The sequence below is a fragment of the Tympanuchus pallidicinctus genome, unplaced genomic scaffold (assembly GCF_026119805.1).
Source record: "Tympanuchus pallidicinctus isolate F22 unplaced genomic scaffold, pur_lepc_1.0 scaffold28, whole genome shotgun sequence".
Lineage (NCBI taxonomy): Eukaryota > Metazoa > Chordata > Aves > Galliformes > Phasianidae > Tympanuchus > Tympanuchus pallidicinctus.
Genome location: NW_026294745.1, coordinates 925,232 through 932,812, shown reverse-complemented (window position 1 = coordinate 932,812; position 7,581 = coordinate 925,232).

Here is a 7,581-nt window from a genome sequence, read left to right as displayed (position 1 = left end):
TCCTGATTGGAAGGGCTTCTAAAGAGAGAGAGAGGGGATAAAAGAGGGTCATTAGGCCCCAGCTGATACTTCTACTCTTGTTTTCTTCTCAGTCTAACAGGAAGCCCTTGGACTGCAAACTTCGTTTGACCAGGGCCGTTATTTGCATGTTGTGCTTTTGTAGGTATTATGTTTTATTATGCTTTATGTTTTTAATTACATCTCAGAGCATCTGAATTGTTCTGCTATTCCAACAAGTTTCCTTGAGTCCTAATTAGATTAAAACCTTTGGTGCAATCAATAGATTCTCATCTCAGTACTGACCAAGCCAGTTCCAAACAGTAATTTACAGCCTTGGTTGTTATGGAATCAATACAGATTTACTTTTCATTGAGACAACTGTAAAGCATAGGCGACAGGCAGCTCAGTAAGCAGCTGGTGTGGAAGTGGATCTCTTGCTGGTGTTGGAGAATGGCCAGGGAGCTTCAGGGAGGAGGAGAAAGTTTGGGAGCAGAGCACACCTCTTCCACCCGCTGGGCTGAGGATGATGACCAAGCGCTGGGCTCCTGCGCTGCTTCTGAGCAGGAGGTGAGTGCTTGTCTCAGGGAAAGGACTCAGCAGCTTTGTTGGATCTATGATACCAATGCGGTGTGCTTCCCAAGAATGGTGGAGCAGGAGATCCCTACAGGGATCACTGCTTGCCTCTCTGCTGACTTCTCCCAAGATGTGCTTTCCTTTTGTGAAGCTTGTGGCAGTGACCAAGGACACAATCCATGTTATCGTTCTTTCAGTATCTAAATGGAGGCTGTAAGAAAGAGGGGGGTGGACTCTGAAGCAGGGTCTGTTGTGATAGGACAAGGGGAAATGGTTTCAAACTAAAAGAGAGGAGATTTAGACTGGATATAAGGAAGTTTTTATACTGAGGGCAGTGAGGCACTGCACAGGGTGCCCAGAGAGGTGGTGGTGCCCCATTGCAGACACCCAGGGGATGGGGCTGTGAGCACTGATGGAGATGTAGGTGCCCCTGTGCACTGCAGGCAGTGGGAGCAGTTGGCTTTTGGGGGTCCTTTCCGACTCAAATGATTCTATGACCCTGGAGTGCCCACTGCTAACCTCTCTTCTTAAGGTGTAATTCATTAAAAAGGACTTCTACAAAGCTCTCATCCTTGCTTTGCATCACAGCCTTTTTGTGCATTAGCATTATTTTCTCAATAAGGAAGAAGTGGTGGGAGCTGTGCAAGGATGTGGGGTGCCTTCATGGCTGCTCTGGAGATGGGAGCAGTTCATGGAGGGACACCCTGGGGCTCCTCCCAAATCTGGCTCCAGGATAGCTGCTGCCATCCCAAAAGGCAGTGCTGCAGGTCACCTCTTATCCCATCTCTCCTGCCCTTCCTACAGGAGACACTTCTGTCTTCTGGGATCAAAAATAAATAAATAAAGGATGGCAAATTTCCACTGTTAAATATTTCACTTGAAAAATAGAGAAGCTCAAAGAAGTAAATCTACTTTCAAGCATGGCTTTTCAAAAGGACTTCAGCTAGAAATCTCTTTATCTCATAGGGCACAGATAACGATGCAATTATGAGCTCAGATCAATGACTTTCATGCTGAAGCCTAAAAATAAACCATTACTCAGATGTGCGGTGCTGCTGGGTCCAGCAACTCCTCTGGGCTGCTGGCACAATGTAGAACTATTTTGAATTGGCCATGGGGCTTCAGAGGATTTGGAGAGCCCAAGGAAGCTGCTCTTTGCATGGGGATTGATGCTGATGGTTTCATTTGTTCTCGTTTCCTAGGGTTGCACTGGATCCTGAGCTACCCCATGTCTTCCTGTAGGGCAGCACCTGTGGTGCTGAGTTACCTCATGGCAGCTGTGAGTGTTTTGAGTATTTCTTGGGAAAGAAAACATCTCCAGAATAAATATCATCCCTCTTTGTTGCATGCTGCATAATGGGAGTGTAACTTATTGCCATTGGAGAGCGGAGTGTTTGGCAGCCACCATCAATCCTTGATTCCAATTGACTCTGCTCACGCTTAAACAAAAATAAAGGATGTGCAGGCAAACAGTGAGCATAACTGGAACAACAAGAGGAGTATTTTGATTAATCACAGTTTGAATATTAACTGGGTGTGATGCAGGTTTTCTTGTACAGACAGAGGCCCCACAATGTGTGCCTGTCTCGCATTTGCAGCAGCTGAACAACAAATGGTGTGGAGCATCACGGTGTGTCTGCCAGCCCAGGGTGGGATTTTTGGTGGTGGTTTCCCCCCACTTGTTGGAGTCGTGCTACCAACATCAACAAATGTGGCACTGAGGGACATGGTTTGGTGGGCATAGGGGTGATGTGTTGGTGGTTGGATTGAATGATTGTAGTGGTCTTCTCCAACCTTAATGATTCTGTGATCCAATAAATTGCTGCGACAAAGTGGCATCTAATTAGAAACGTGCATGAATGTAGGTCTGGTCTGCACTGGAGAGGAAACATTGGAAAGGAAAATCAGGTATCAGCATTTCTTCTTGGTGACGCCTCCAAGGACAGTTGGTCCATTTTCAGCTCCAAAATAAAAAGCCTTTCAAACCTGGAGCCAGACCTGGATAAAAATGTCCAGCTGCAAGTGGGCTGCTTTGTCAGGAAGGGAAAATTTGGATAGAGAAATCTTTGCAAAGGTGAAATTGAGCTGGGAACAGCATCGCTGATACAGAGGCTGGTGCAAAGCTGCCTTTGTGTGCTTGCCCGAGGTGCAGGCATTGTGCAGAGGGCATCTCCTGGTGCTTTGGGAGATGAATGGAGGCTCTCAGTGGGGCTGACGTGCCTGATGGGAGCGATGCAGAGCCATGGCAATGCATGGAGCATAAGCTGAGTACATTTTCTGGCTCCATTGGGGTTATGTGGATAAATGGTTCCTTGTTTTCTTCTGGCAGTGTTGTGACAAATCTCAGCAAGCAATCTCCTTCCAGAAACTGTTGAAGCAAAAAGGATGTCATCTCGATTACACCAAACCTAGAGAAAAAAAAGCTTGGGGCAGCGGAAAGCCAAAGGAGGAATTGTTGTTGGGTCAAAGGGAAGCTCCACTGAGCAAAGCTGATTCAGGTGTATGGGTGGGGAGGGCTGAAACTGAGAGCCTCAGCTTTAGAGGAGCCTCAGAAATTCGTGGGTGTGTCTGTTGCTCGCTTTGTCCCTGGGGTGAGGGTCAGAGTGATTAATTAACAGCAGGGCTGAACAGTGGATAGCTATCTGCCTGATAAGAGCTCTGCCATGGAAACCCTGATTCTTGCAGGAGAGATCTCAATAGCCTCAGTAAATCACTTTGGGGCTGTTTTTCCTGCCAGTAAGAGAAAGAGTTTCCTTTTGAAAATCCAAATCAGAGATGCTGAAAGGCTCCTGCGTGGCTACAGGAGGCAGGTGGGACTTTAGGGACGCAATGCCACCTGCAGGACCGTGGGCTTGGCCTGTAGATGGACTTGAAGCAGTTCTGCTACCTGGAGTCCTTACTGTTGCCCATCCTCAGTGCCCACCAGGATAATAATGAGTTCCTTGGGACCAAGCCAAGAATTAGCATGGGCTGCTCAGGGAGGTGATGGGGACACCATTCCTGGAGGTGTTCAAGGAACATCAGGTTGTGGCACTGATGGACATGGTTAGTGGGCATGGGGTGGGTGGGTTGGGGTTGGAAATGGTGTTCTTAGCAGGATTTTCCAACCTTAATGATTCTGTGAGTGGGTGTGGTGGTCATGGGTTGATGGCTGGACTTGATGGCCTTAGTGGTCTTTTTCAAGCTTAACGATTCCATGATGTTTGAGGGCTGCTGCGAGGTGACAGCATGCAGGACATGTCCTCATGCATATCCCTTGTACTGTCCTCTGTGTGTCCTGCACAAGGGATACATGCCAGGGGAAGGAGCTCTGTTCCTGTCCTCTCCCTCCTCCTCTCCCCATCTGGCCATGCAGCTCCAAGAAAGAAAACAACCACCCCAATGCGTCAGACTGTTCTTTGGTGAATGGTTTAAGCTGAATCGTCTGGAACAACGTCTGGAAAAAAAGGGAACGGCATTTCCCACAGCAGCAGCTTTTAAATATTAGTGAATATGGAGCCAAGTGTGAATAATTCATTCAAAGAGAGACATGAGCTCAGTTTTCTTATGCAATGGGCGAACGAAGAGTTGGATTTGATTCAGAGCAGTAAGAAATGACAACAGGGGGGTGACAGCACCCACATAGCAGCTCTTCCTCTTGCACCTTCCTGCTGGGTTATATCAACTCCTGAGAACTGATGCTCTCCCCATCATTTGTTGTCTTGGATTTGGCCTCCCTGGGCCAAAGTGAAAGCAGAAGAAAAAGGAAAACAACACCCTATGAGATGGTCCCAAACCAGTGGTGCACAGCTGGATGTCTCTGGGTGTGGGTTGCTGTGCTTCTTCGCTGCTCAGCACTGGAGCCTCTCTCTTATTGATCGCTTCCGTTTTCCAGCCCGCGTTGACATGATAATATTTGGCAGCAACATTAATGCTGAAATATGAGCCTTGCTTGGGCCTTTTTATTTTTAATCGCGTGAAAAATGACCCCAGGAAGACACTTGTGCCCTCGCAATCTCTGTAATTGGCTGGTGCTGCTGCATGGGGAATGATGCTTCGACCACCCCGTGACCCATCCCATAGCCTCAGGGTGACCCAGGGCACTGCGGAGCTTCCTGTGCCTGCAGCAGATGGGGGCTGGAAAGCTAGCCAGCATCCTCCCTGGGGACAATGGGAGCGTGAAGGACAGGGCTTGAATGCTCTTGGCACTGGGCTCATTTAATCTCCAAATGGCAGGGGAGAGGGATGCAGCAGTCACCTTGGCCGCCTGCCATATGGCTGTCCTTTGCACCCGGAGTGACCCAATTAAACCCATCCTCCTTGTACCCATTGCCCTGTGCTGCCTCCTGCCAGCTCTCCTCACCCTCACCAGCAAAGCAGCTCTTTCCATCCACTTCATGGGGGATGTCAATGGATGGGACCAGCCTGAGGTGCAGCCTTCCTCCCCTTCCCAGTGGCATCACACTGCCTATCTTCAGCATCCATGCCTATATTGGAGTGACACGTGTCAGCACTTAGGCAATTTGGTCAATGAGCAACCCAGACTGGATGCTTGTCTAGATTGATTGCCAGCCCTTTTGTGCCATCCATCATGGCAGCATCCCAATAAATGCGTGGCTGGGACCATAGGACTGGTAGTATGGTACATGCTGAGATGCCACCAACGTCACCCGACGGCTGCCACCTGTGATATCCCCATGGTGGCTTTTCTCCTCCAAAGGTCCTGCTGCAGGGCTGAGGTTCTTTGGTGTGGATTTTTTTCCTAGCTTTTAACTTATTACTTTTTAGGCAGATGCCTATCAGGGTGAGGTGCAGCAGTTGCTGCCCTGGATTTGTCGCTTCTGAAATTGGGACACCGTTCTGGGAGCTCCAAAAACCTTCAGATCAGTCTTTGCTGTGCTCAGAGCCCTCAATGGCTCCATCAGCTCACAGCCCTGCTGCGGCTGAATAATTCAGTGCTCTGCAGCAGCTCTGGGCCTGCTGAGCCTGCAGCACCGCTGGAGAATGCCAACAAGCCGGGTGCTGCAGAGCAGCAGCAGCCAGCCACCATTTGGCTCAGCTGAAAAGTGAATTCTTCCCCCTGCAGCCAAGCAATGGAGTGCGGTGCTAGCACAGCAAATCTGCTCTGGAGAAACATGGGGACACATGGTGATGTCAGGGCAAGGAGCACCCTGAAGGCTGGCAGGTCCCTGGTTACTGTTCACTGCAGTCCAGTATGTGCCATGATGCTGGAGGAGAACTGGAGGCAACCTGGGTGCCCTCTGTGGCATCCTTTGCCTCCCTTTGTCTTCTCCTGGGTGGTTGATTTGTCTTCCCATCAGAACAAGGGAAAGCTGGGGATGTCCCTAAAGGTGGGATACTATTGATAAGTTGCTTAGCTAGAGTGTGGGGCACCAGGACAATGTTCCAGTGCTACAGGACAATGTTCCAGTGCTACTTAAGGGGCCATTGGGGCCAGAAGGGAAATGACGATGTGGCTTTGGGATTGAAAATATAGGAACGTGGAGAGGATTTGCTGCCAAGGAACACACCGAGGCTGTTTTTGGCTGAGCTTAGTTTTTCCCAGACAGGTTTTACCTTGTCCCGAGTGCAAGGCTTTCATGCAAACAGAATGGAACAAAAGGGCTGAATCATCCCCAAAATGTATGCTGGGGCCCCCAGCCCTGGCCATGCCCTCAGGATCAGGGGCACATCAGTGACAACAGCAGCATCCTTTCCCCAGAGTGCCCTCACCATCTTCCATCCCGAGAGCCAGCAGTCTCCAAATGTAGACCCAGGCTGAGGCAGCACCTTGGCCATCATTTGACCATTGTCTTGGGCATCAATTTGTGACTGTCTTGGCGATCATTTTGGCCATCATCTTGACCATCACCTTGTCCATCACTGTGACCCGCAGCTGCAGCAGCGACCCTGCTGCCTGCTTTCCATCACTGATGTCTCCTCACTCCAATTACTGTCCAGGCTGCTTCTGATGGGGTGCAGATGCTCTCAGCTTGCTATTTGCCTCCCTTCCAAGCCCCCAGCCTGCTGCAGCCTCCTCACAAGGCTGCAGGAAGCGTGACGATGCTGCAAGGAATTCAGATCACTTTGCTGTGCAAATCAACATCCAGCAGAAGTAAGGCTGGGGGAGAAGTATTCCCATTTATGTACAGAAAATGTGCTAACCAAGCAGGTTTTGACAAGGAGCTATGAACATGAAGAGGAAAGAGAAATGCCAGCAGCATTAACGTTTGTGTCTTTTTACAACTTTTATGTCTGACTTAGAATTAACTTTTGAGCTGGAGAAGCCCTAACTTCTGATAATTAAGCCCAAAATACATTGGTCTCAACATTAGGTGTCACCCACACACACATGTTCAGTCCCCAGCCCTATTATTTTAAATTGATGCAATTATTCATCTTGCAGAGTAATGTATTTCTTGTTCTCTGGTGCCCAGTAGAGCTTAAAGCAGAACAAATGCTTTAATAAAATCGAGATGGTGCTTCCTGGAAGCTGGGTTATTAAGGACTGTAGTGAGAGGAGCAGGTTTGGGAATCTTTAATAACTTATTGCCTAATATTTCTTCCTTGCAACATATTTATACGATTAGTAAACGTTTTCTGTTCGCTGATTAACTTTGTTTATTTCTTAATTAGGTTTAGCACTGTCTATCTTGTGGTTGCAAAATAATTGTTTGATTAATGTGCCTGAATTTACATTTTCATTAAGCCCCTGCATCGGTTCTGTACCAATTAGCTGCGCTGTAATATGCAGATCTGGGACATTAGAATTACAGTTTTAGCCCATTAGGTAATAACTGTTATATTGATTGGTGATAATGGAGCACAGACAGTGAATACACAGCTGAGCTGTGGCTCAGGGTGGGGGCATGGTGGTGGCTGGGAGGGGGGAAGGTGCTGGGGGTGGTCCCCATGTGCAGAGGTGGCACGATGCTCCTCCAGCTCCCTTCTGGCAGCAGCTAGTGATTAAATGGCTTTAATTGGTTCTTTTAATTTGGGAGCCCACGTTTGGCTGCTGTGGTACAGTTT